Consider the following 26,433-nt stretch of genomic DNA (forward strand, 5'->3'; position numbering starts at 1 on the left):
CAGTGTGATGGCATAAGCACACCCATGCCCGTGTGGCGTGTACATGGCTGCCTCTGCAGGGGCACTCTCAGCCCTGGGGAGTTGGTACACCTGGCACACAGTGTTTATGTATGCAGCTGTGGAGGCTCATTGAGCAAAACACTTGTAATTAAGGTAGAGAGTCTCCTGAACATTCTTATTTTAACACTGGCAGTGGACAAGGAAGTGGACAATGTATTTTGCTCACAGAATTCGTGCTAAGTAGAGACAGAGAAATGCACATTGTACTAAATAAGAATGCACTTGGTAGAGTAAGAGTAGGATTTATAAAGTAAATATCTGTTTGGAATTATTAAAGTTGCTATTGTGGATGTTATGTTTGCCGAGCATGGGCTGATGAGCCCCATTGATTTCAATGGAAGAAAGATGACAATGCTTGTCACCCTACTAACAGGATCTTGGGTAAAGCAGATTACTTTTGCATGAGTGTATTAATACCACAATTGGATTATTGCTTTAATATGGTTGAGCTCGGGGCTTCTGAAGGGTTCATCTATAAGTGATTTACATTACTTGATATCTTATTTCCCTGACACTTCAATGGCCTATGTTAGTAATAATATACATGTCAGTTCTGCACAGAGGAATGCACAGATGCTGGAGCAACAACAGTGGATGCAATCCCAACATACACATACTGTATCTCTCTGGTTGTCTATACACAGCTTTTTGTAGTATTATCTCTGATTGTCTTTTCATTAACACATATTGAACACATATTTTGGAAGCTGAGTGTGAGAAATGACTCCATTGATATGTATTGTATTTGTGATGATGCTCCACCTGTGGTGTCATCATTTGATCTTTTATTATTAAATAATAAATATACACACTGTGGGTGATATCAAAGTCATAATCAGAACAGACCCGCTGAAATTAATGGACTAAAATAACTCATGTCTGCTGACTTATTTGTATCTACAATGTCACTATGACTAACACTGGGTTATCACCCTGTGTCTTTTTTTAACATTACAGCAAGTATATATGGATTTCAATGCAAGAAGCATTTCATGGAGAATAAATGATAGGTAATGAGAAATGGTTAACTAATCAAGAAATACTAGAGTGGAGCCAAGGGGGCTGTGAAATTAAAACAAGGGAACAACTAACAAGAGGCTACAGCCTCCGGTGGTTTACTCATTTACAACTAACCGAGATTTAAATTGGACAAATGACTTTTGGTATAGAACAAAAAAGGACAAATTTTGAAATACAGTTGTGTACAGATGATTAACATATTATTGCAAAAATGTATAAATTACTGTTGAAAAGTGAAATGCAAGAGGAACAAGTTAAAGAATGCATAATTAAATGGGCAAGAAGCTTTGGGTAATGTACAGATGGAACAATGGGAACACATGTGGACTAAAAGGTTAAAATATACACTGTGTAATGACTTAAAAGAATTTTTTAAATAAAATTATGTACTGTGGGTATTTAACTCCTGAGAAATTATTTAGAATGTACATGTTGGAAATGTAAATAACATGGACATGCTTGGTGGATATGTAAAAAAGGCAAAAAAATACTGGATACAAATACATACACTGACAAGGAGAATTTTGAAGATTAACTTTGAACTGAAACAAGAACTCTTCCTGCTTGGGCATATGAATATATAAATAGAAAAGGACTATGAAAGTTTGTTTCAAGATATGATTACAGTGATGAGACTTTTATATGCACAAAGATGGGAGAATTCATCATTACCAACAAAGGAATAATGGTTCTTAATATTAACAGACTTAGCTGAGGTAGCAAAACTGACATGCCTAATCAGAGAAAAGTCATTGTTAACATTTACTAAAGATTGTAAACTTCTCATAGACTTCTATATATAAACACCACCCTATATATACTGTATATTGAAAGATGAAGAATCAGAAGTTCTTTATTGTATTTGCATTCAACTTTCAATTTACTTTCTAGACTATTAGCAACTCTGTTTTTTACTATTCTATTCTGAAACCCCATACCAAGATATAACTACCCAGCACTTGTGCAAGAATGATCAATTAGGAAGACAGTTTAACAATGACAAATAACAACAACCAAACAAAAGCAAAATGGTGCCTACAATTATAAATAAGAGAACAGTAGCTAATTAAAATGCATTTTTCTTGAAATTTACAAATGTATCAAAGAGACAGATGGCCAGGAACATCTCCTGCAAACCAACTACTGTATTCCTGGAAATAGCCAGGGTATAATTGTTCTCATTTATTATCTATGAGACTTTCAAAAACTGTGAATTCCAGAGAAGCAGAATTGAATCTGGAGTCAGACACCTGATGCACACCAGCACGTTGCAAAGCATCTTTGTAAATGAGCTACATCTTAGCCAAAAATTCTCAGAGAGACACTGTACCCAGCCTTCAGAAACTGGAGAATTTCTCCTCCTTTGGAGAGATTTGTTGAAATGATCCCCTCATTTCCCCTGCAATTCTTTCTGTTTAACACCAGAGTCTCATGTGGCTGTGCATGTCCCAAATCAGTGCTTGCACACAGTGGTGGACTCGACAAGATGGAGGCCATATGGGCAGAGGGCTCTATTTTCAAGGAATTAGGAACACAACCTTTTTAGATGGGGTTGCTGTCTCCTTGAAAGAGCAGGTGTGCTGTTTGGGGGTGCTACTAAATCTGCTGTTGTGGCTGGGGGTGCAAGGAGTCTTCTGGGGGTCTTCAGGAGCAAGGAGTATCTTTCACCAGTTTTGAAAGCATTGCTAGTTACAATAATTTCTGGGCAGTGATGGCCTGCTAAAGTGGCCCCATGTACTGATAACTTCTCATTTGGATTACTATAATGTGCACTATGTGGGCTACCTTTGAGATGGTTAGGAAACTGGAGAGTACAAAACTGAGTCAGACTCCTTGGTCCATCATTGGTCCAGCCTATTGCACCTTGGTCAAAATATAGCAACCAGATTGTTGGCAGGCTCAGCCTATTCAGATCATGTAACACCTGCCCTGAAGGAACCAACCAGCTGCTGATATGCTACCAAGCCGTAGAGGTCTGTAACCATGAGGGGACGGGGGGGGGGGATCCCTAGCAGGGAGCTGCTTGGCCCCAGAAAGAACCCTAGGGTCTCCTCATGACATGGAGATGGTTATGCTCCAGCATGACTGCTGAACTCACTCCCAGAGGCACAAAGACCACCTCTTCAACCTCAGCATCTCAAGTGAGTGGGGCTCTTTCCGGCCAGACCAGTGTTCTCTGCGTCCTGTGTTCCCTTTCCCCCAGGGGTCTTTCACGTGCTTGCAGCAATGCAGCATCAGTTTACCCATCACATTTGCCCATGGGGATGGACACATCCAAGGGGCTCTGCAGCACTCTCCAGTTCAGCTGGCGGTGGCAGCAGCTCAACAGCCACATCTATCCTAAGAGGAAGGGGAGCCATGTTGTTTTCCTCCGTACCAGAGGATTTTGAGGCACTTTCACTTTGTGCAGCAGAGAGCAACTTGCAGCAGCTCAGGAGCTGCCTTGCCTTTGACTGCTAAAGATTAAGGAGGAGTGGGGGGGGGGAGGAAGGAAGAGGAGGAAGAGGGATTATAGACCATCCCACAGCCAGCACAACCCCCAGAAGCACCTATGACATGTTAACATATGGAGGGTAGCAGGGGAGTAAGTAAGAGTTAGAGAAGGGGGGGAGGGGGTCTGTGTGCATGTAAAACCTGTGGGTGTGGGTAGGCTTTTGGAGTACAGTGGTACCTCAGGTTAAGAACTTAATTCGTTCTGGAGGTCTGTTCTTAACCTGAAACTGTTCTTAACCTGAAGCACCACTTTAGCTAATGGGGCCTCCTGCTGCTGCCGCCGTGCCGCTGCCGCTCGATTTCTGTTCTCATCCTGAAGCAAAGTTCTTAACCTGAAGCACTATTTCTGGATTAGTGGAGTCTGTAACCTGAAGCTTCTGTAACCTGAGGTACCACTGTGTGTGGCGAGGGCTTTGGGGGATATTTTTGTTGGTTTCTATTTCCCTCACTGTGCAGCAACTGCTTGTCACAAGACAATGTTTACATTCCACAGTTCAGAGTTACTGTTGGGTTCCCACGAGAATGGGAGACTGGATGTGACGTACACTGGTTTCCTGTTTTTCAGTTTTCTCTCGGTTCTTTGTATCGAGAGTGAGTTGCTTCTCTGCTCTCACAGAGGTAAGATGTATGTTTGTATGCTCTCAGCATAGCTTGTAAATAAACTTCAGCATATAGCACATTACCTGCTTATCCTTTCGTCTGTGTGACTACGCTCTGCTTGGGCTCAGGATAAGATGAGCCTGTACCAGCTTCAGATGGGCCGGAGCTGGTCAAATCTCACATTTTTTGGGTGCTGATTTCTGACGAGATCTTGCCAGAACCTGCCACCACCACACACTCTAAGTAAGAGATTCTTTGGCATCTCACCTCAAGAGGCAAAATGGGACCAACTGCCCCTGGTTGTGGGGGAGGTAATCCTGAAGGACAGAGAGAATAAGGGCTCATCCACCGGTGCCTTAAAAGCATGGGTCATTTTGCCTCACTGCTTCCCCCTAAAAAATGCACTCTTTACCAATGAATTGGAGCAAACAGCGGTCCATGGAAAACCGTGAGTTTTCCCTAGGGCAAATCAAGGCGTGGATGAGCTTTGAGTGGTTAGCTGCTTGGGATGCAGCCGTAGCCTGAATGTGGTATGTGGTCCTTGGCAGCTCACTGAAATCCATTTAGTCCAGCACTCTGTTTGGGGCTGTGTCCATCCAAATGCCTTTGAAAAGCTGAAAAGCAGCTGGGCAGGGAGGCCATCGCATTTCACTGTTTGTTACCAGTGTCTGACATTCAGAAAGAGACAGAGAGAGGTTGTTAATGGCTGAGAGCCTGCCACAGTCAGGCAGGTATTGTGGAGGTGCCGACTGTCTTGTGCACAAGTATGACTCTTAAAAAGCAGTGTTCCCAAGCCTTATGCAGGCAGGGGGTGTACATGTAACAAGCGGAGCAGGTGGGTAAGACTGTTTGTAATACAAAACTGAGGTCTTTCTAGGAGCCTTATTCGAGCAGGAGCTGTGGAGAGTGTAATGCATTTAATGCAACTCTGGATTGGCTCTGGAATAACCACAATAGTCATAAGAGCATTGCCAGGATTGTTCTCTAGAAAGAAACTAATCCAGTGTCTCAGAGCCTTCTGAAAACAGGTGTTCTTGTCTTGGGAACAGGTGGGTGCCGTCTTAAATAATTGTGCCATTGTGCTGATAAAGAATGAGTGTGGAGCTGAGTGTGAGTGTGGAGTAGTGCACAATATGGATGTGAAATAAAAGACTTTCAGATCAGTGTGCCCCATTCATACCATTAGTTCCTTTCAAGGCACTATACAATTTAGGAACTAAATCCAGTAAGTGTTTCCTCCCATGCCTGTGCACTGAGATAATCAAGGGAGGTCTATCCGATTGTGCCACAGCCAATGGAGATCCGCAGGAATAAAGGAAATGACCTTTTCTGTAGCAACACCCTCCCTATGGAACACCCTCTCCTTAGAGAAACTCTTCTGAGCTTCCATCAGCAGCTAAACACCTTCACTGAGGCCTCTGCAGGACTTTAGCAGCGGTCAGGTTGGTTCTCATCCTGTTTTATGCTGTAGCAATATTAGTCTGCTTTCTTGCTGAATGTTTTAACTGCCCTATTTTATTAATGCTGTGGACATAGATTTATTTATTTATTTTTAATGTACCCTGCCCTGGGATTGCTTTGTGATAAAAGGCAGCTTAGAAATACATTTATTTAAATAAAGCTATTACTTTAGGTGCTTCAGCACTTAGGGACCTTCTGCCCTAAAGTCTTGCCCTGATGGAGCCTCCACATGCCCCATGCCTCAGATAAGGGCAGTGGGAAGATAACGGAGGACCTCACCCGTCTTCGTACCTCAGCAGGTCCAGGTAGGAACAAGCAGCCCTTGTATTCCCAGAGCTTAGGAAGCTGGTCTCATGCTGCTTTCATGGTTGACCAAAGTGCCTGGAAATGGGCTGACATGATCTTTAGAGTTCATCATTTGACCTCACATGTTTGTAAATATTCAGCTTGACTGGCATTAAAAGCAAGGTGTTCCCACCAGCCACAGCAGATTGTACAAGGAATTCTTCGATGTGACTTCCTTGTGCAATGTGACGCTATTACAATTGCAAATGGCTGAAATATTTATTAGAGCTTGTAGAGCATTCCTCCTTATACATCATGTCATGTAGGCATGAATTATTAATACTTTATTTGATGATTTTTAGCCCGTTAACCTCACCAGGAAAATAAACTAGCAAGCAACATTATGCAAATGATCCCTAGCCAGTCATTAGCAGTAAAACATTTGAGTCATGCAACATTTTCAGCTCACACTGTTGTCGTTTCACTGCCTAAACCCAACAGAAATACTGACCCAAAATGGTATATTGCTGGGTTGATATTTGGTGGTTTATCATTTTGAGAGGGAAAGAAGCCCATCTGCATGATGATGAAGACTTTGGCTACATCACTGAACTACCCATTGTGGGATGCTAAAGGCTGAGCATTATATATATTTCTATAGATATGCAGATTCCCAGAGATGAAAAACAATCAGATCCTAACATCTGTCAAAACCTTTGTTATTCCTTTTCTGGAACATGACTGCAATTCTTATTGTTTAAAAATAGAGTACTTGCAGCACAAGATGTCATGCATCTCGCCAATGGGAAACAGGATGCTGGTCCTGAGAGGCCTTTTCCTGATGTGGCAGCACTTTGTGTGTGTTCTATGATGGTCCATGTGAGCTGGGCCTTCTCCTCGGCAGAGGTTTCAAGGAGATGAGAGCTCATCTATGCCGGACGATAGGACATGTTGGGGAGTCAAGGCAAGTCTGTATTTCAGACTGGATGTGATTATTTCTCAGAAACTCACTGGTTCAAAGCCCTGAATGACAACTGTTACAAGCATACACAAATTTGTTAAAAAGTGGGGGGAGGGACACAATTAAGTAACTCTGTGAATAAGGACTATGTGCAATTATAATGATGATGGCATCCATAAACCAATGTCAGTTAAAGGAAGAGAGATAAAAGTCCATTTCAGGGAAGCTGGTGTCAAGGGCTTACAGCTGAAAGGTGAGAAGCCTGCTTCAGAAGACTTGACAAAAATACCACAGCAAATGGCACAGAAGAACAATTAGCCTACCTAATCTCTGCCACAACAAAAGAACAGAAATTTCAGCCCAGCCTGAAGTAGACTTCATACCTGTGCCCTTTCATGTGTCTCTTTCATCACAAGAACCCTTTACTGCATTTGACATGGCCATATAGTGCTGTGAAATGAGGCACCAGACCATGAAAAGCTTTTGCTTTTGACTCTACCTGACCCAGTGTAAAAATCACTTAACTTCTCCCTCCCTCCCCATTGCTTTTTTATTTACTCGTTTTAGACTATTTACTCCATGACAGAAATGTTCCTATAACAGGACTCCCCCATTGTTTGCGTTAACTACCTGTGGGCTCATTAATATGAAGACCTCAAGCAACACATGGTGACATAATAAGGCTAAATGAACTTAGCTAAATGAACACTCAGAAGGTGGCAGACTCTCCTTCCTTGGAGGTTTTTAAGCAGAGGTTGGACCTGTCATGGATGCTTCAGTTGAGATTCCTGCATTGCAGGGGTTGGAAAGGATGACCCTCAGGGTCCCTTCCAACTCTGCGATTCTATGATTTATTCTATAATTCTTCTATAAAAAGGGGGTGGTTATGCAAATGTGGCAGACACACTTCCATATCCGCACCAGGAATCCCTGCATCACATGCAGTATCACATATTGCAGACCTCCGGATATAGGATATATAAATTCAATAAATAATTAAAAAATAATATATGGTGGGTAGGAGATGTCGGAAATCAAGCCTATATCGGGAGTAACTGGCAACACTCCCAGGCACCCGGCTTGGTCTCCTGTTGACCTCCCTGACTGCATTCCCCAGCAAGATCCAGGCTAGGTCGCGATAGGCGATTCTTCTCAGCGTGAGAAGAACACCCCCCCTCCCTCCTGCTCTCCCGGCAGGGAAAAGGAGATAGGCAGAAACATTTTTACATGCTTTTATTCCTGTCTTTGCAGCATTACAGAAAACATGACTGCTCTCTTCAAGCTCCAGCAGTCGAGAGACAAACACCTCCTATACTTCCTGTACAAGAGCAAGAGGAAGAGCTCATATTACACTCTGTGCATTGCCCTGTGAATTGAGTGTTCCTCTGTTTCCCACGGAACAGTCCCAACATTCCATCATGTTTTCTTTTCAAGCTAGCAGCTCGCAGCTGCATTGCTTCTATATTGTAACAGGAGAAACCTTTTTCTACTCCTCCAGCTCACCCAAAGAATCATTGGCCTGATAAATGCTCTACTCTGTCCACTGCACAACACACTAGACCTCCCTAAGTTCTCAATCTTATATTATGAACTTTCAGAAGTCATAAATATAGACATGAGCTGAGGAAAGTACAGTATTATCAGCACTTATTGAGCACACAAAACAATTAAGATCTAGACATCTCATACAGTAGCTTCCCAACAGCCTCACTGTCATTGCATTTGTTTCACTCCTGTCATGGTCCAATGACTGAATAACTAAGACATAAAAAATGAAAAAGATGATTAGAACTCATATAAGGAAAGCACCAACTAACAGGAACTGCTTCATTTAAACAAGATTTGCAATGCGTTTTTTGCAGATTAAGTGGACTTTTCACAAGCACCACAAATGGGAAATAGCACCAACCTATTTGAGAGCTCTGATAAAGTAGACTGAAACTGTTTTAATACTGGATTGCCTCTGAATTTTGAGGGCTACCTATCTGTAACTCTATCGTAGATGATCAAAAGGAAAATAAGATCCATGTGTATCCCAGAGTATAACAGAATGTCAAAGGGAAAATACAATTGAGAACATTTTGGTTTTATTAAAAAGACATAGGCTTAGTCAGTGTAGACATGTTTGTTTGTTTTTTAACCATGGTAAGAATAACCATAGTTTCTTGCCTTAATTCCTGCTAAGGTTGCAGACCTTAGGAGAAACCTTTCTGCTTGCAAGAGGGAAAGCTGATCTTGCTGGTATCTTCCCGCTATTATACAGGTCCTGTGTGGACATTTCAGGCTACAAGGTGGTTCTGAAAGCTTTTTCCAGCCACTGATTGAATCTGAGTTTAATAAGCACAGTTACCATGATAGAATGTTTCTGTTTTATTTGGTGTAGGTTTTAAAAATAAAATGTTTATGTGTGTTTAATTTTTTTTTTACTTTTTTTGTTTTATTCTAAATCACTTTACAACTTTTAAGTAGAAAGGTGACTAATAATTGCACAGATAAAAAAGATGAATAAAATAAAACATTAGCACATACGTGAATTTTATTTATTTCTTTTTAAGTTTAGCAGGTCAGCTTTACATCAATCCATATAAACAAATAGGTTTAGGGAGAAGCAGGCAAAAAATGTAATGAATAAACTAAATATATTGCTTTACCTCTATGTCAGGATGGGCACCTTGAAAACAACCTTTGCCATTACCTATTCAAATTAACGTCCAATATCATTTTTCTCAGACTTTCATTTTATCTGGAATTTTGAGAACATAAAGTCCCAGGTATTAAAACATGTTACAATTTTGCAGAAGTTAGATTTTATTCTAGCTGAAGGGGTTCACTTGACACCGAGTTACTCGTTGCATTTATCTGATTACTTCGAGATTGTTAGGAGGCAATGCTGTGTGAGGTGATCACCTGCAAACATCCCAGCATGCCCCTGTCAGCGCCATAAGCCAACATTTTGACCTGCCTCTGACCATGAAATCAAGAGAGGTGCAGTGATCTTGTAAAGCACATTATGCTTCCTCAGTGGTGGGTCAATAACATGTCAGAGTTCCTGCTAGGAATGCCCTGAGATATGTGAGGAGGGAAGCATATGAATGCAGGACACAGCATTCTGGAGCCGGTTTGCCGATTGCCTTATTGACTCTGGAGCAAAAGCATCCAGGTCAAATGAACCACTGATTGAGGCAGTAGCTTTTTTACCCATCTGACAGTACAGCCTCTGCTGTCAGAATGTACTTGATGAGGCACAGGAATCCCAGAGCGGCCAGTGTGACCACTTTTGAGTGTAGTAGATAACCATGGTTAGCATGTTGGAATCACACCCACCGTTCAAACATTTGCTTTCTTTCTGATTAGCACCATCCATTCCAAACGCTGCCAAGGGCTCATTTTGAAACTGAGCTTCGATGAAGCATGTTGCAGGAACCTGTTGGAGTTGCATAACAAGCCCAACAAGTTTTGCCTGAGAGGCTGAGTGTCTGAGAGATGTGTGTGCTCAAGTCTCATTCTCCCCATCTGTATTTGGAAGTAGCCCTAAGGTTGAGATTACATGGTGCATTATCCACATGAGAATTGCTGTTAATATGCGGAATGTTTGCACCTCCTGTCCTTTTTATGTTATCAGACAGCATGGATTATTGTCTCTTCTCATGGTATGTGATGACTCAACAATAGAAAAACAGCAGCAAGGAGATATTGCCTGCATTCAGACATTACAATATGCTGTTGATTATTGTTATGGGAAGAAGTGGCAGTGAGACTCAGTATCCTAACACACCCCACCATCTGAACATGAGGTCAGTAGCCTTTGCTCCCACGGCTGATTGAGGGCAGCTTCACACTACGTCTGAGCATGGGCAAACTATGGTTAATCTTAACCACAATTTACTGAAACAAGCCTTTTTCAAGCCATAGGTTATAAAGCTGTCTTGTTTCAACAAACAATAGTTAAGATTATGACCACATTTGAAGATTCAGATGTGATGCTAAACTGCCATTCATCAAAAACAGAAGCAAAAGTTTTTGATCTTCTACTTGTGGCCATGCTGGAAAGGGAATGAGGATTGCACAACCTGGCACAGCTCAGTTGGTAGAGCAGGAGACTCTTAATCTCAGGGTCGTGGGTTCAAGCCCCACATGGAACAAAGATTCCTGCATTGCAGCGGTTGAACTAGATGACCTTGTGGTCCCTTCCAGCTCTCTAACTCTCTGGCTCTCTAACCCTCAGGCTCACTGCAGCTTGTTCCTATAGGAATAAACTTTATTCTATAGGTGGGAACCTGCCCCATTCCTGTCTTAACCCCCTCCCCAAACTTTAAAAAGTGTTCCATCTTTCTATATAGTCTTAGAATAAAAAAGGTTGTTCTCTCCTGCTAGAGTTTATTGTTTCATCTTAATTAGGTTTACCCCGTTTGGATTATCATTTCTCATATCACAGTTTTAAGGGGGGGGGATTAAGTGATGTCCATGCATGTATGGACTGACCCTAAACTGATACAAGCGGATCTATTCTGGATAAGTCTGATATGGAAGTTTTCAACAGTAAAGATATTACTGGTCTAGAATATGCTGCAATTACATCTATACTTTTCCCAATTCAGAATGAATCACCTAAGACAATTTCATATACACAGATGTTTAACCAGCACTTTTTAACAAGAGCAAGCAAAATATAATGAGGCAACTTCATTAACACGATTATCACCTTATTAATAATTCAGCAGTTGGCAAAAGTTACAATACTGATGGGATTTGAATGTATCATTTTAAACGAGAAAAGAATATTCTCACAATGATCATTAAGGTGGCTGCAGTGTAAGTACATATATTTCCATTTTCTTAATGGGCCTAAATAGACCAAATCTGCTAATTTGTCAATGAAGAATATAATGTTTTTTCTTTTATATTTCCCCATCAATTAGGCCTTCCAAGCAAATTCTGCTGAAAACAACTGTGGCTTTAACATGTCTCTATGTCATATCAACAGTATGGACCAGTTTACACCCTATTTAATTTCTCCACAGTTATGCTTCGGGTCACCAGATTTTGAAATAAAACACCTTAGGACATGGGTAGGGATGGGGAGATGGGAACCTCTGTGTCTGAGGTGGAGCCCAATGAATTTAGGTGAGTCTGGCAGACCAGGGAAAACTCCACTCATTTAAAATATATAGCTTTTACAAAATTGCTATGGGGTTTGGGAAATCTTGTCTCTTCCTTTTCTAGCAACTAGGCTCTAAAGCAAAAAAAGATTCAGCATTATTTGTCACCCTCTTGGTGGGCCCTTCCAGGACATCTTGCTGCTTGTTAGGGGCAAGATGGTGCCTCATTCCATTCCATGTAAAAAAAGCCAACCAGATAGAAAACTGAATCTCACCGAACTAAATCTGCCGTCCATTGCATGTACGGGCACCAGACTCACTTAGGGGGCATGAGACAGATCACATGGCATACACAGCTCCATCTACTCCTAGGGTGTCCACTTATGCATCACCAAAGAAGAAAACAAAATAGGGCACATATTTGCATAAAAATTGCATCGTCTGATTTTTACATATAGACACAAATTTAGTAGCTGTTGTATAATTTAAATAGAAATGTATTAGGAGAAAAGACTGTGACAAAGTGACTTGTGTGTCAGCTTTTGGAAAATGTGAATTTTGGTTCATAAAATACGGTAAATTTTGAGCTCTGAATTCCAGCCAACATCCACCCACCCCACAAAAATCCATTAGGTTCAGATCCACAGAACACTACACCAAAAACATAATGCCATACCAAAAACTGATCATGCACTGAGGTTTGAAAGAATGCACCGAAATAGTTAAGCAATGCAAACAACTCAAGATAGTGCTAACAACAAGCTACACAATGGTCTGATTTCTGAAAAGGCAGGCAAGAAAGGGCATCGGTTTTCCTGGCAGGTATGGAAATTTGATGAAGGGCAGTATGGAAATCTAAAATAGAAATAAATAAATAGCATATATAAGCCTTGTGTTTTAATGATGATGATGATACCAATCAAAATCAGAACAAAAATAAACACTGGATTTTATTTGCAGATTTATAATGGTATTGCTAGCTATTGTGCAGCAGTTTATGCTAGAAATTTAAGAGTTCATTCTCCACACTCCTTCCAAATGGTTGTCAAACAACCTTTTTCCCACCTTCGCCGCATCAAGCAGTTGGTCCCTTACCTTTCCCGCCCCGACCTGGCCACAGTGATCCATGCAGCAGTCATCTCCAGGCTTGACTACTGTAATTCGCTCTACATGGGGCTGCCCTTGAAGCTGTCTCAGAAACTCCAGCGGGTACAGAATGCTGCAGCGAGGCTCCTCACGGGGTCTCCGCCATGGGAGCATATTCACCCAGTGCTTTTCCAGCTGCACTGGCTCCTGGTGGAGTACAGGGTCAGGTTCAAGGAGCTGCTTTTGACCTTTAAAGCCCTTCACGGCCTAGGACCCTCGTACCTACGGGACCGCCTCTCCTGGTATGCCCCACGGAGAGCCTCAAGGTCCATAAATAACAACACCCTAGTGGTCCCAGGCCCTAAGGAAGTTAGATTGGCTTCAACCAGAGCCAGGGCCTTTTCAACACTGGCTCCGGCTTCGTGGAACGCTCTGCCTCATGAGACCAGGGCCCTGCAGGATCTGATTTCTTTCCGCAGGGCCTGTAAGACAGAGTTCTTCCACCTGGCCTTTGGCTTGGAGCCAATTTGATTCCCTCCCTCCCTCTCTTTCTTTTTTCTTTTCCTTCTCCTCCTGCGATGAGGCTACATTTTAATATTTTAATGTTTCAATATTCTAATGTTGTATTTTAATTTTGTTTTTAAGTTGTAATCATTCAACTTGTTTTTATTATTGCTTGTAAGCCGCTCTGAGCCCGGCCTTGGCTGGGGAGGGCGGGGTATAAATAAAAAAATATTATTATTGTTGTTGTTGTTATTATTCAAGCAAGACACGTTGGTCACATTTAGGGTCAGGTTGCCAAGAAGATTGCTAATATGATCCAGAACCTTCCATATCTAGTTCACAGGGTCACAACTGTCCAAGGACATACTCCTAGGTAAGTGGTGATAGGACTGCCCTCTAAATCGCAAAAAACACACAAAGTTTGGTGAGAAAGGGTTAACATGGTTTATTCTTCCATCCTAGAACTCAAGGCAGCAGACATGTAGTTCCTACCATGGAATGGGAATAAATATTTTCTATCAAGCCAACTCCTGTCATTTATCATATCATTCATATTGGCAGTAAATGCTTCAAGACTGCAAATGTTTTGCTGTCTTTTAAGGGGGATTACCTTAAAGGCGAAAGTTTCCTTCTGTTCTCCTGCATCTCCAAGCCTGCACAACTTGTCACACATAAAGAGATACATCAGCCATGTACAGCAAACCAACAGAAGCCGAATAAATGAATAAACTAAGCACATCTGAAACATTTCACTTTTGCTGAACGTTGCAGAGGAAGATCAATATTGGTGCACAAGCTGTCCTTGCAAAATCGTCCCAGGGACTCCCAGGTGCCTGAGAACACTGTGTGAAAATCATCAGTCTCAATTACACTCTTGGTCTGGTCATTCTTTGTGATCCAAATATTTCTCAAGGGATTGTAACTGTATGTAGACAAAAGGTTTTGAGAATTTATGTATATTAAAACATATTTTTATTAAAGATTTATTGGTTTACAAAAGTATGTGCAATGTCTCTTTTTTCAAGTTACATTTTCTACAGATCAGTTTCATTTGCTGAGACATTAGTGTTACATTAGGAAGAAAAGGGGGAATGGCGAGTGGGGTGCAATGCATCTATTCCACTTGATGTTTGTGTGGGGTTTTGTGTCAGCGTCGCTTGTGTGGGTTCTCTTTACTATTCGCTTGCATTCCCTTGGTGTTGAGAGGGGTTGGGGGTGGCCTAGGGCGTGGTTTTTTGTTTATGATTGGCTGTGGTGAATTTTGTTTTTATGTGTGAGTGGGGTGGTATGAGATCTGAGCAATGCATAGGGCTAGAAGCATGGGGTCTTATTATAACTGGATATTTATTGTTGTCATTTATACTGTCATTTCTCTTTTATTCTCTTTCCAAGCCAATAAAACGCAGAGTTTCTGATATCATCAGAACTGGATTTCCCCCCCCCCCCCCACTATATGAAATACAGCTGGGATGCTTCACAGGAAGAAGAAAACCTGACTCAGCTTTCAAAGATGCAGTGAGAAGCAGGTGAACAGTGGATGCAGGTGATGAAGGGCAAGGCAGGCTAAAATCACTTCCACCTGCAGTCACCTATGGAATTTCTTGCAAGCCTTGTGTGCTTGAATATCTGCACAATGTGAAATAAGGTGGGGGGCTATTAAGTGGAGTAGGACCTAGGAGAAGAAAGTTAAAATAAGCCAATGCACCATGTGACCTTGTTCCAAACACTGTCTCTCAGGCTAACCTGTTAGTTTTTATCAGTTTCATACCATTTTAACTGTCATGGTATCCTGTGAGTTGTAGTTTGTATAATTATATATCAGAGATCACTAGCCCTCCTTGCAAAACTACAGTTCCATGAAGAGGATAAATGAATGTCAAACCAGCTTTATAAGCCTGTAATGTGCAGATACTTCCCAAAGGATGTTCAGCCCCCCCCCCAGCTGTTGTTCTTTAAGAGAGAGAAAAGAAAAGCCTTTTAGGAAACTACACCTATAACAGCAGTGTGTTGGTAAAGGTGTTTAAATCAACACCCACAGGTCTCATCTATGACAATGCAGCCATGAAACTCAATTATTATGGTAAAAATTCACAACACTGCTTATATAGGCACCCTTTCAGAGAGTGTTTGAGGTTTTCATAACAAATTGCCAAGACTACAGAGAAATCACAGAGCCCTGTATGCCACCTTGACCCCCTTGGAGAAGAATAAATGCAATAGCTCACAGCATAAATCTACAAAATTAAGGCACCAAATATGTAACATAAGGAAGAGCAAAAACAAAATAAATCCACTACCCTCTCAGAGACATATTTGAAAGGACTACAAAGTGGTGGCAGAACAGGTGACAAGGAGGAGCAAGTTGGAGCCGGAGCAGAGCAGGTGTGGCAAGGGTTTAAGTGCACATTATTTACCATCTCTCTCTCTCTCTGAAGTGACAGTTTACTGGCAAATCTACAGTAAGTAAGTGCATTAACCACAGCTAGTATTTAAGGTCTTCAGCTCCAAATACTGGCAGTCATTTTCAAACATGGTCCAAGGAAAGATATATGCTATGTTCTCTTTCCCCAACATGAAGAAAGCCATTTGGGCTGAGAGCTATTGTTGCCCTCACCTGAAGGGAAATTAACAAGTCCTACAAGGTGCTGACAGTGTGTTTGAAGTTACTCCTGGAGTCTTTTCCACAGAATATCAAGCGACAGTTTCAGTTCTTCGGGGCACGCTGGATACAGCGTTACTGATTCTGGTACATGTCAGACACATTACAGTCGTCACCCATTGCAAGAAATTGGCTGTGAAAGTGCCTTTGCATTTTGTCATCCAGCTTTCAAAAATCACACGCTCCCTCTTGTCTTAAGGCAGAAGGAAAACGCTGAGTGGAGGGTATTCCTAGCACTGTGCTCATTTCAATTTGTTGTTTAAAGGACTTCCCTTTTTATGGGCCACAGGACTGCAAAAAGTAAATAAAAAGTCATTTTTCATCATTCAAGTGCTGACAGGATTTTCAGGAGGTCCGGATAAAAGCATTGGTAGGGAAAGGCAAATATATGTCAAATCTGGTTTTCTCTCATTTTCTCTCTCCCCCCCCCCCAATCTTTTGTTCCCCACATTGCCTCATCAGGTTTCATTTGTTTTTAAGGTCTCATGAAAATTCTTCAGCATCTTAGTGCAAATTTCTCCTGATATACACACTGGCATGTGTTTGTGATATTAACAGTGCTCTGGGAAGGGCACAACACAGTTAAGTCCCCCATCTTAAACCTTTTCCACCCCAAAATTCTGCCGAATGCCCTTTATGCAGTCCAGTGAGATGAATTATTCCACAGAATTTTCTTGGCTAATTCCCCATTTTTCTGGTTAAGATGGCTTCCTGGCTGGCTGTGTTGTGCGGGGTTGATTTGCTGGTCAAGAAGATGGCTGCTTTTCTCCCACTCTTTCAGGAGGAGACCAGAGGGTGGCATCCTTAAGCAACACCTGGAAAGGCCTGCAGCTCATTGGGAGAGGAGCTGCTTTGGAGGAGAGAGCATAATACTGTAACATAGCACATTTCTTTATATATATGTGCAACATAGCACATTTCTTTATGTGTGTGTGTGTGTGTGTGTGTGTATACTGCCCTTCATCCGAGAATCACAGGGTGGTTTACAATGCTTTGGATGGAGAACATCTCACATTCAATTTTAGTAAAAATGATGTTGTCAAGTAGCATTCTGAAGAATGGCAACCACCAAAATCATAGATTGGACTTTGGCAAATTTGACTAGATTGATCCATCCTAGAGCAGGGAGGGGGTAAGTTGGGATTTTGCTGTTGTATCTTTCTCTCTTTTATGCAATTGTTGTTATATATTGGAAATCAATAAAACCATTATTTTTTAAAATGAAACAGGTAACATGGGTGAGAAAGACCTGAACCCATGGAAAGCCACAATGATTGATCAGGGGCCTTGTAATGCTATATTTACAAATGCAGGGCACCCACCACCTGTCAGTCTCTGTTCTCTACTAAGAATACCCAGAACAGGGGTCCACTCCACCGCCCTTTCAATCACCTGATGCCATAAAATGTCAGGTGGATCCAAGCCAACTGGGTAATCACCAGGGTTTACATGTAAGTGGCACTCAGGGCAAGCCCTGTTGCAGGTGTGGGAACTCTGGGCCCACCAGGTGTCGCTGAACGAAAACACCCATCACCCCTGGCCACTGGCCATGCTGCACAAGCAGAACCAGATGACATGCAGGGCAAGGATGGGGCTTGCTGTCTCCCTCCAAATAGGCATTAAATATCCATACTCGAATGTCTGAAAAGTGGCAAAGTTAATTCAGAATGAGTGAAAATCACATTATTATTATTATTATTATTATTATTATTATTCTTATAACATAAATAACAATAATATACTACTTGCCAACGGGGAATGCTGCCATAACTGTTTAAGACAGCAATAGGTACTTTCAGTTTTGCCCTATTAATTTTAGTATATTTATTCCAAGCTTACACATTATAGCATGAATTTCGACATTATAATAAAAAATGCTGATCTCATCTATTTATGATGACACTTAGAACAGATTTGTTATAGAGACTGTGATGAAATGGCATGTGCTGCAATTCTAGGACTGAACACACTGTTTGTTACAAACTTTGGAATTATTATTTTTGCAGCAAACATACTGCGTTGTGTCAAAGAAACATAGCATAATGTCAGCTAAGTATTGTCAAGCCATCTGCCAAAGTACTTCAGAAGCACCATTATTTCAGCCGTTATTTGAAATGACAGTGCTCAGATCTGTTCATCTGCTATAACCTTGTCACTTTTACTGTTCCTTAAATTACATACATATAGATCAACCAATGGGATCCTTTGGCAATGTACGGACTGTTGCACTACATGAAAGAACATTGCTTTAGTGTAACATAAATAGTTCCAAGAACTTTTACATCCTGTCAACAACAATTAAAGCATTTTTGTTTTGTGAACTGGAGTCACACACATTTGGAAGGATATAAAAAGACTGATAAATAGATAATTTGAACTAGCAATGAATGCCATTTGCCCATATGATAGGAATAAATATATTACTGACAGAAAATTCATGGAAGTGATTATCTTTTTTACGGGTATAAAATTAGGCCAAATAAAGTCATCAGTAGAATGTGTGGTTTTTTATTTTTTAAAAAAGGAGAAAAATAAAAATAAAAAAACTTCCCACAGTAGTTCCAGAAAATGACATTGTAACTGGGATGTGAGGATGATGATTCAACAGCTTTGGGCCTCCCACAAAGCCACATTTGAAATTATGGAATAATAGATCTGATCAAACAAGATCTAGAGCCAATAATACCTATAAAAATTATTTATCATTTATAAAGTACATGCCAGATATTGGAAAAACCTCACAGATATAACCTCAACTATCCTGTCAAATGGGTCAGTATTTTTATTCCTGTATTAGTAGAATCATAGAATCATAGAATCATAAAGTTGGAAGAGACCACAAGGGTCATCGAGTCCAACCCCCTGCCAAGCAGGAAACACCATCAGAGCACTCCTGACATATGGTTGTCAAGCCTCTGCTTAAAGACCTCCAAAGAAGGAGACTCCACCACACTCCTTGGCAGCAAATTCCACTGTCGAACAGCTCTTACTCTCAGGAAGTTCTTCCTAATGTTTAGGTGGAATCTTCTTTCTTGTAGTTTGGATCCAATGCTCCGTGTCTGCTTCTCTGGAGCAGCAGAAAACAACCTTTCTCCCTCCTCTATGTGACATCCTTTTATATATTTGAACATGGCTATCATATCACCCCTTAACCTCCTCTTCTCCAGGCTAAACATGCCCAGCTCCCTTAGCCGTTCCTCATAAGGCATCGTTTCCAGGCCTTTGACCATTTTGGCTGCCCTCCTCTGTACACATTCTAGTGTCCTTCTTGAACTGTGGTGCCCAGAACTGGACACAGTACTCCAGGTGAGGTCTGACCAAAGCAGAATACAGTGGCACTATTACTTCCCTTGATCTAGATGCTATACTCCTATTGATGCAGCCCAGAATTGCATTGGCTTTTTTAGCTGCCGCGTCACACTGTTGGCTCATGTCAAGTTTGTGGTCAACCAAGACTCCTAGATCCTTTTCACATGTACTGCTCTCAAGCCAGGTGTCACCCATCTTGTATTTGTTCCTCTCATAGGGGCTCAGAGAGATCATGGTTTGTCTAAGGCCTTCTAAGTGATTTGATGGCTGAATCAAAACCCAGGGCTCAGTCTTTTTAGCCAGTACACTAAACTACACTACCTCTCAAGTGATACACAACAATGCATATGACAAGCCTCAGAGACTTAGAGTGTTACTTCCAATCAAATTGCAACATGGATGAAAATGCCCTCTCTCACTCACACCATTTAGCACCAGGGAGGGCCTCAACTCTAATTAGCATTATTATGCAAATGTGCATTGTTTGTGCATGTGGTTCACAACCCAGCAACCCAATGTTGTTGCTTTAATGTTTATGGATGCATCTGCCTTCCTTTCCTACTCTCTCACCCTGCCTCAAAATCAGTTCAATGTCTCAGTATGGCAAGCTCTTCTTCACCTTTTGGGTGGCCTTTCTAGTGTTTCCTTCTGGAGGATTTGAATGGGAAAATGAAAGAGATTCTCAACCTGCAATAGCTCTGAGTAGAGGTGTGGAGGTGTAATCTTAGGAGAAGCTTTGATTGAAGCTGAGTGGCTTTGTGCTGATCCTCAGAATGCGAAAATTTAAGAATAGCCCAGAAGGGTCCAATCAAGAATCCATGCAGTCCAGCATCCTGTTTCCAACAGGGACCAGCAAGATGCCTCCAGGAAACCCATAAGCAATGTATGAAGACAGTAAACCTCCAGTCATTTGCCACCAGTCGTCTGTATGCAGAGCTATGCTCCCTTTCAACATAGAAGTTCCATTTTTGCTGCCATAGCTAACAACTCTTAATGTGGAATTGGAGTTGAGGGTAAACTAGGAAGTTATCTAGTCTGACTCCCTGCTCAGCATAGGAGGATTTGAATGCTTTTAGCTGTGACCAAAGGGCATTTGGTGGTAGGTACAGAGTCCCATTTCAATACTACAAATAAGACACTTTCCTTTAACATATCTCTGCTGTGTGCCTGTTCAATGAACCAACTAACATTGTATGTAAGTCAACTCTGCTCTTTAGTTAGGAATCAGACTTATCTCCCATAGCAGAGCCAGCATCAAGGATCTGCATGGTCAGGCACCTGCTGAGGAACCACACCTCCTTGAGGGACCCACTGATACAAGCCCCCTGAGCCTACTCCTCTGCTTCACCATTGCAAACTGCTTGCTTGTTTTCTCACTTCTCATTTCTCTCTCACACACAGGAAACAGTAGTGGTGAGAAAGAGTTGCCACTGCCCACTTGTTCATTGGCCCTGAGCTTGGTGGGCAAACAGCTGCTATCAATGAAGGGGAAGGTGAGCAGCAGTGGCAGATGACAATGGAGGGAGGAGAGTGACTCACTGAGGGAGGAGGACCCACGAAGGCTGACTTGAAGGACTCTCCTTCCTTGGAGGTTTTTAAGCAGAGGCTGGGTGGTCAACTGTCCTGGATGCTTTAGTTGAGATTCCTGCATTGCAGGGGGATGGACCTGACACTCCCTTAAAACCCTGAAGTTGGAACAAGAAATTGTTCCTAACATTTTTATAACTTAGCAAAACACCAGACTTTTAAAAAAAAAAATAGCAGAAACCTTTTGTGAGAATTAATCCCCTAAGCAAAAGAGCCAATGTAAAGCCATATTCTCATTAAAAACGACAGCAGAACAATTTCAGTTTGATGTCTCTCTATGCACTGGATTAATAGAGGCTTCCAGCTCTTTACATTTCCAAATTGCCATGAAATCTTTCATCACCCCCGAATTCATTTCTTCCTCTTTAATCAGCACTATTAAATAAAGAATAGAAACAAACTCCCAGAGAATATTGAGTTAGCTGTATAAATAACAGCCTATATTTGTAAATAGTACTTTTCTTCTTTGGGAAGCAGCATCTCTTTTATGCCACCCTTTGAACTCTAGCAGAATGTCAAACATGCCACCACACTTTGCCCAAGTCTGAAAACTACTGAGTACTGTGCTTGTCTTTGTGGGTTTGCTTAAATAAAGGATTAGCAAGGACATTCTTTTCACCTCCTACATGTTGACTTGAAACCATTGTTGCTGTTTCTTGATAAGTTTTATTTTTTGGCTCAGCTGACGGTTCTGTTTATTTCTGGTTGTTGCAGTTTTGTGGCATCTGCAAGGTTTAAATGCACGGCCTAAGAGCTCTGGTGTCTCTTAAGGGGCTGAAGAAGTGCTGCAACTCAGTGGCAGAGAAACTGCCTTGCATGCAAATGCTCCCAGATTCAATCTCTGGCATCTCTGAGTGGTGCTGGGAAGGATTCACAGTCTCAGACCCTGGAGAGATGCTGCTGGTCAGCGGAGATGACATTGTGCTAAATGGACTGTTGGTCTGACTCAGTATAAAGCAGATCCTGGTGTTCCTTATGCCCATAGATGCTTAAAGCAGAATTAGCCAAAATTTCAGCAGATTGAGGACTCTTTTGTGGAATAAGATGGAAGGTACACCATCTACCCTAAGAGGAGTCCAGAAACTGAACGTGGGCTGTGTGCATGTGTGTGTGAGAGAGGGCAGGGATGGAGGGAGGAGATATGTGCATGTACCACATACACCCACTGGAAATCCACACACTGGACACTGATGGGGACCTGGTGGCGGCGGGATGGAAATGTGCATTTCAGCCCTTTAAACGACCACTGCTACTTGGTAAGAGTTGGATGCTATGGCAAACAGACAGTCTATACATGCTCAGAAACATTTAGGGAGGTGTGCAGTGTTCCCCTGGTGCAAATTATGTAATCAGTATTCCTCAGGGGGATGTGCATGCTAGGAGGATCAATATCTGTAAATTGCATTCAAATCTACCAGGAGATGGTGTTCTGTGCATTAATACGTCCTATTAAGTTTCTGGGCTGAGCCCTGGCTCAAATTAAGCCTGAGTCTGTGATAGAACAGATTTCCTCATGAAATTGTTAGCCCAGCTCCCCAGGGGAGTATTTCTAGACAAGTTTGATGCCTTTAGTTTTCTCAGATAATCCAAATACGAATTGCTAGCTAAAATAAGCCTACACTTTTAGTAGAAATCACATTGTCAGATTCTTACCAGATTCTATCCCCACAATCAAAAATGATTAATGCTGGTAGTGCTGTACAAAGATAACCAAGCTCTAAGTAGGTGGCATCATATCATGATGAAAGGTACATATTGAGCTTCACCATTCAAGACAATATAAAACTAAAAGCAATTTCCTTCTCCAGCCAGGATGGGGGGGGGGGATGAATTAAACCTCATGGCTGAACATCCTTCATAATGAAGATAATGCTTACCAGTGGTGTTTTGAACAAGGCAAACCTTTAAACAACTTGGGAGAAATGACTTTAGAATTCATGATAGAGAATATTCATCTCATGGCTCAGTTTTCTAAACTTCAGTCATGAACTGAAGTTCTATTGCTGAGATTCTTAAAGCAAAAGTCTCCTTAAATACTCTGACCCTCCAATTGCCAAGAATTAGGTAGTCCTCCTGGTGGCCTGGCAATGCCTATATATTGCCTTTGGCAGTAGTACATGTGAAAAGGATCTCAGGGATGTAGTCAGTCACAAGCTGAACTTGAGTCAGAAGCTGATATGGCCGGTGGGTGGGTGTGGGGAGGCAAATGTGACTTTAGGCTGTTTTAGAAGAATCTAGTTTTCAAGATACAAGAAACAAAAGCTCAGTGTCATTTTGCAGACCTCCTCTGCCAGTAGTCGGTCCAGTTCTGGGTGTTACAGTTTAAGAAAGAAGTAGTCAAATTGGAACATTTTCAGAGAAAGACAACAGAGATGGGCCATGGTGCAGAAAGCAACCCCTAGAGGGCAAAGGTTGAAGGAACTGAACATGCTGAGCCTGGAGAACAGAAGTCTTGTTCTTTTGAAAAGTTAGTTAATATAATGATAATGATGACATAAATGGAAACCACAGCATTGCATACACCAGCATGAAATTGTTCTCAAAATCTGGCAGCTTTCATACCAGGCTTCAAGTTCTACATTCCTTGTCATCGCAAAAAGCCGGTGCTCATTATATTATGGGTGATACTGTTGCTCTTTGGCCATCTCCAGGGCCTGGGGGCTTCTACAAAAAAAAAAAACCAACAACCCAAAATGGCTTATTGGGTTGCCTGAGCCTGTTGTTGTGTATTCTAGTTAGTTGCACTCTACAGAATACACACTATTGCTCAAAATACACACTGCTGATCTACAACCACCCTATCTTCACTCTGAGATATTTTTTACCCACATCAGGTTTTTCTGCCACCACCAAGAATATTTGCAGTCAAGCTGTGTCAAGATCTGCATGGAGCTCTGGGCTGATTTATGCCGTATCAGAGCAGGGACAGCCTTCAGGTGCTTGCAGGCTGGGTCCAGGATTCAAGGTGGCCTGATTATTATAAATATTATTAGCCAGGTATGGTCAAATGTCCCCATACAACTTCACTCACCAGCCATATATACACATTTCATGCTTTTGTGTGTGGCTTGTGTGTGTCTCTATGCCAGAGTGCTTGTGCTCCATAACCGAGAAGTCCTTAGGGCAAGATCATTCCAACTTCATTACACGTCCTGATCACTGAGGCCGCTCTGAAAACACAATACAGAGAACAGCCAAGTGAAGGAGAAGCCTGGTGTCTCCTCAGCAACAAATTCTCAGGGCTGGGGGACTGCGGCAGACCACATCGCTTCATAGCAAGTAGTGGGACAGGACTGGGTCTGTGAGCCCACTTGATCACCAATGTGGGTGATTAGCAGCCAAACCTAACAAAAGGGTATTCCTACTAGTTAACCTGAGAAAGGGCTAAGTACCACAGAGCTGTATTGCTGATAAACAGATGCTCAGACCATAGAAATACAATTGGAAGAGAGGGCTCTGTGTACTTCCTGATCCTCTCTTTTTCTGTGATCATCCATGAGGGTGCAGCTGCAGCTCAAGGAACATGCCTGAAGCTGTTTGTACTACAATCAGATGCCAAGGATGGGATTTTGAAACTGTTCAACCACACACATGGGCACCTGGAGAGATAAATTGTAATTAATATATATAACCCATCCCACAATCAGGACAAGGGAAAGTCAGGGCCGTACTGCATAGCAGCAAGCTGCCTGCTGGTTCTTCCTCTCATCAACAACCTCAGTGGTACAGGAAGCAAAATCCCCTCCATAATCCACAGATATATTTGCCCTAGTTTCTCAGTATCTGAGAAATCCCATGAAAACGATATGGCAATATAGCTGTTGTTCTCTCTTAACACCCTTACTCTGTAATACTCTGTATTACTAACACATAAAGCCTTGCTACCGCCAGTGACGTTATCACAGGACCCAATTTTGCATCAAAGTCCACGTATCTTGGTCATAGTTCAGTATACACACAGAGAGAAACACACATCTCAGCAAATTTTTAAGTGGTTTGCTGAACAGAGTGGGGTGCTGAGCTGGGCCTTAGGATGCAGCAACACTTAATAGCCTTTGAATGATTTTTTAAGTTACATTTCTCTCTGCATGTATTTCAATTATTAATGGGGGGGGGGGCAGAAAATCAATGCCTGAACATGTTTACCAATAAAAGTATAATCCACCCAAGCAAAGCTATAATTCATATTACAGCTTCCTTGCACATAACCATATTGACTCCCATCACATCATCTCTTCAGAAATAACTGCAGATTCAACACACTATAGATCAGGGTCATGCATCATTTCCGTATACTTGGGTAATATATGATAATGTTATTAGATAACTATTAGCAAGCTCATTATCAGACATACCTATGTTTTGCTTGAGGAATCCATTTTTAGAGCATGCACAGTCAAAAGGAAAATATTGTACTGTATTTCTTATCCACTCAGTTTTGTATCTGTGCTTCTTGCTTCTCAGTTTAGAAAGCCATAGACTTGGCTGAGTTTCACAATATGCATAGGGAGATTAGCCTCTCTATGATGTTCTGCTGTAGAGAGGCACTTGCCTGTGGCACACTAGCACTCCCACCCTCTATGGTCTCTCTTATTTTTATCTCCCTCCCTATTCCCCCCCCCCCTTCCACCGCCAGGGTCTTTCAACGCCAACGTCATTGGGAGCGGATGCTGGGGGTGGGGGCACACAATGCTCCGCCTCCTCCGCCTCCTCAGAATTGTTGTGTGAGGAGGAGAGTGAGCACTAAGGTTGAGCCTCACGGGCCTCTGTCACTCCAGGCAGAAGGAGGCCATGCTGCAGCCCTCACCAGCCACTGCCCGTCTGCCCGTCAGTGCAAAGCTGAGAGGCAGAGGCTCTTGCAGCTGCTGCCCACCTCCTCCCAGGGCTCTGTTCTCCACATTTCTGTACATTTTACCTCAGGTGATGAAGCAGTGGGCCCGCAGGTGGCGGGGCCTCTTTGCCCTCCTCCTCCACAGGCGCCCGCTCTGGCTGGCCACTGTCCTTTTCCTGTTGGGTCTGGCAGTGGCCACAGCTCGAGTGGCTACCAAGGCGAAGAAGTGTGACAAGTCATGTGCCAACAGAGGGTGCTGCCAGGCCAGCACCAACCAGTGTGAAAGCCTGCCCAGATGGATTGGCAACCAGTGCCAGCGCTGCAGGGGCCACTTCCAGTGGGTGAAGGGTGCAGAGGCAGCCCCAGAGGTAGCAGGGAGGAGGGGCAAGGACTCATCGGGGGCTCATTGGCTGTAGATGCCCCTGCCTTCTCAGTGCTGGTTGGGCCAGCCTTGGGGGTAATCTCATACTGACCTACC

General features: G+C 42.3%; 1 protein-coding gene across 1 annotated transcript in view; it reads right to left on the minus strand.

Moving 5' to 3' along the window:
* The window catches only part of CNTNAP2 (contactin associated protein 2), a 965,530-nt gene that overhangs the window by 922,872 nt on the left and 16,225 nt on the right, over window positions 1-26,433 (minus strand). The gene's annotated exons all lie outside the window — the stretch shown is intronic.

The sequence above is a fragment of the Podarcis tiliguerta genome (genome assembly GCF_965153285.1).
Source record: "Podarcis tiliguerta genome assembly, chromosome: 12".
NCBI lineage: Eukaryota > Metazoa > Chordata > Lepidosauria > Squamata > Lacertidae > Podarcis > Podarcis tiliguerta.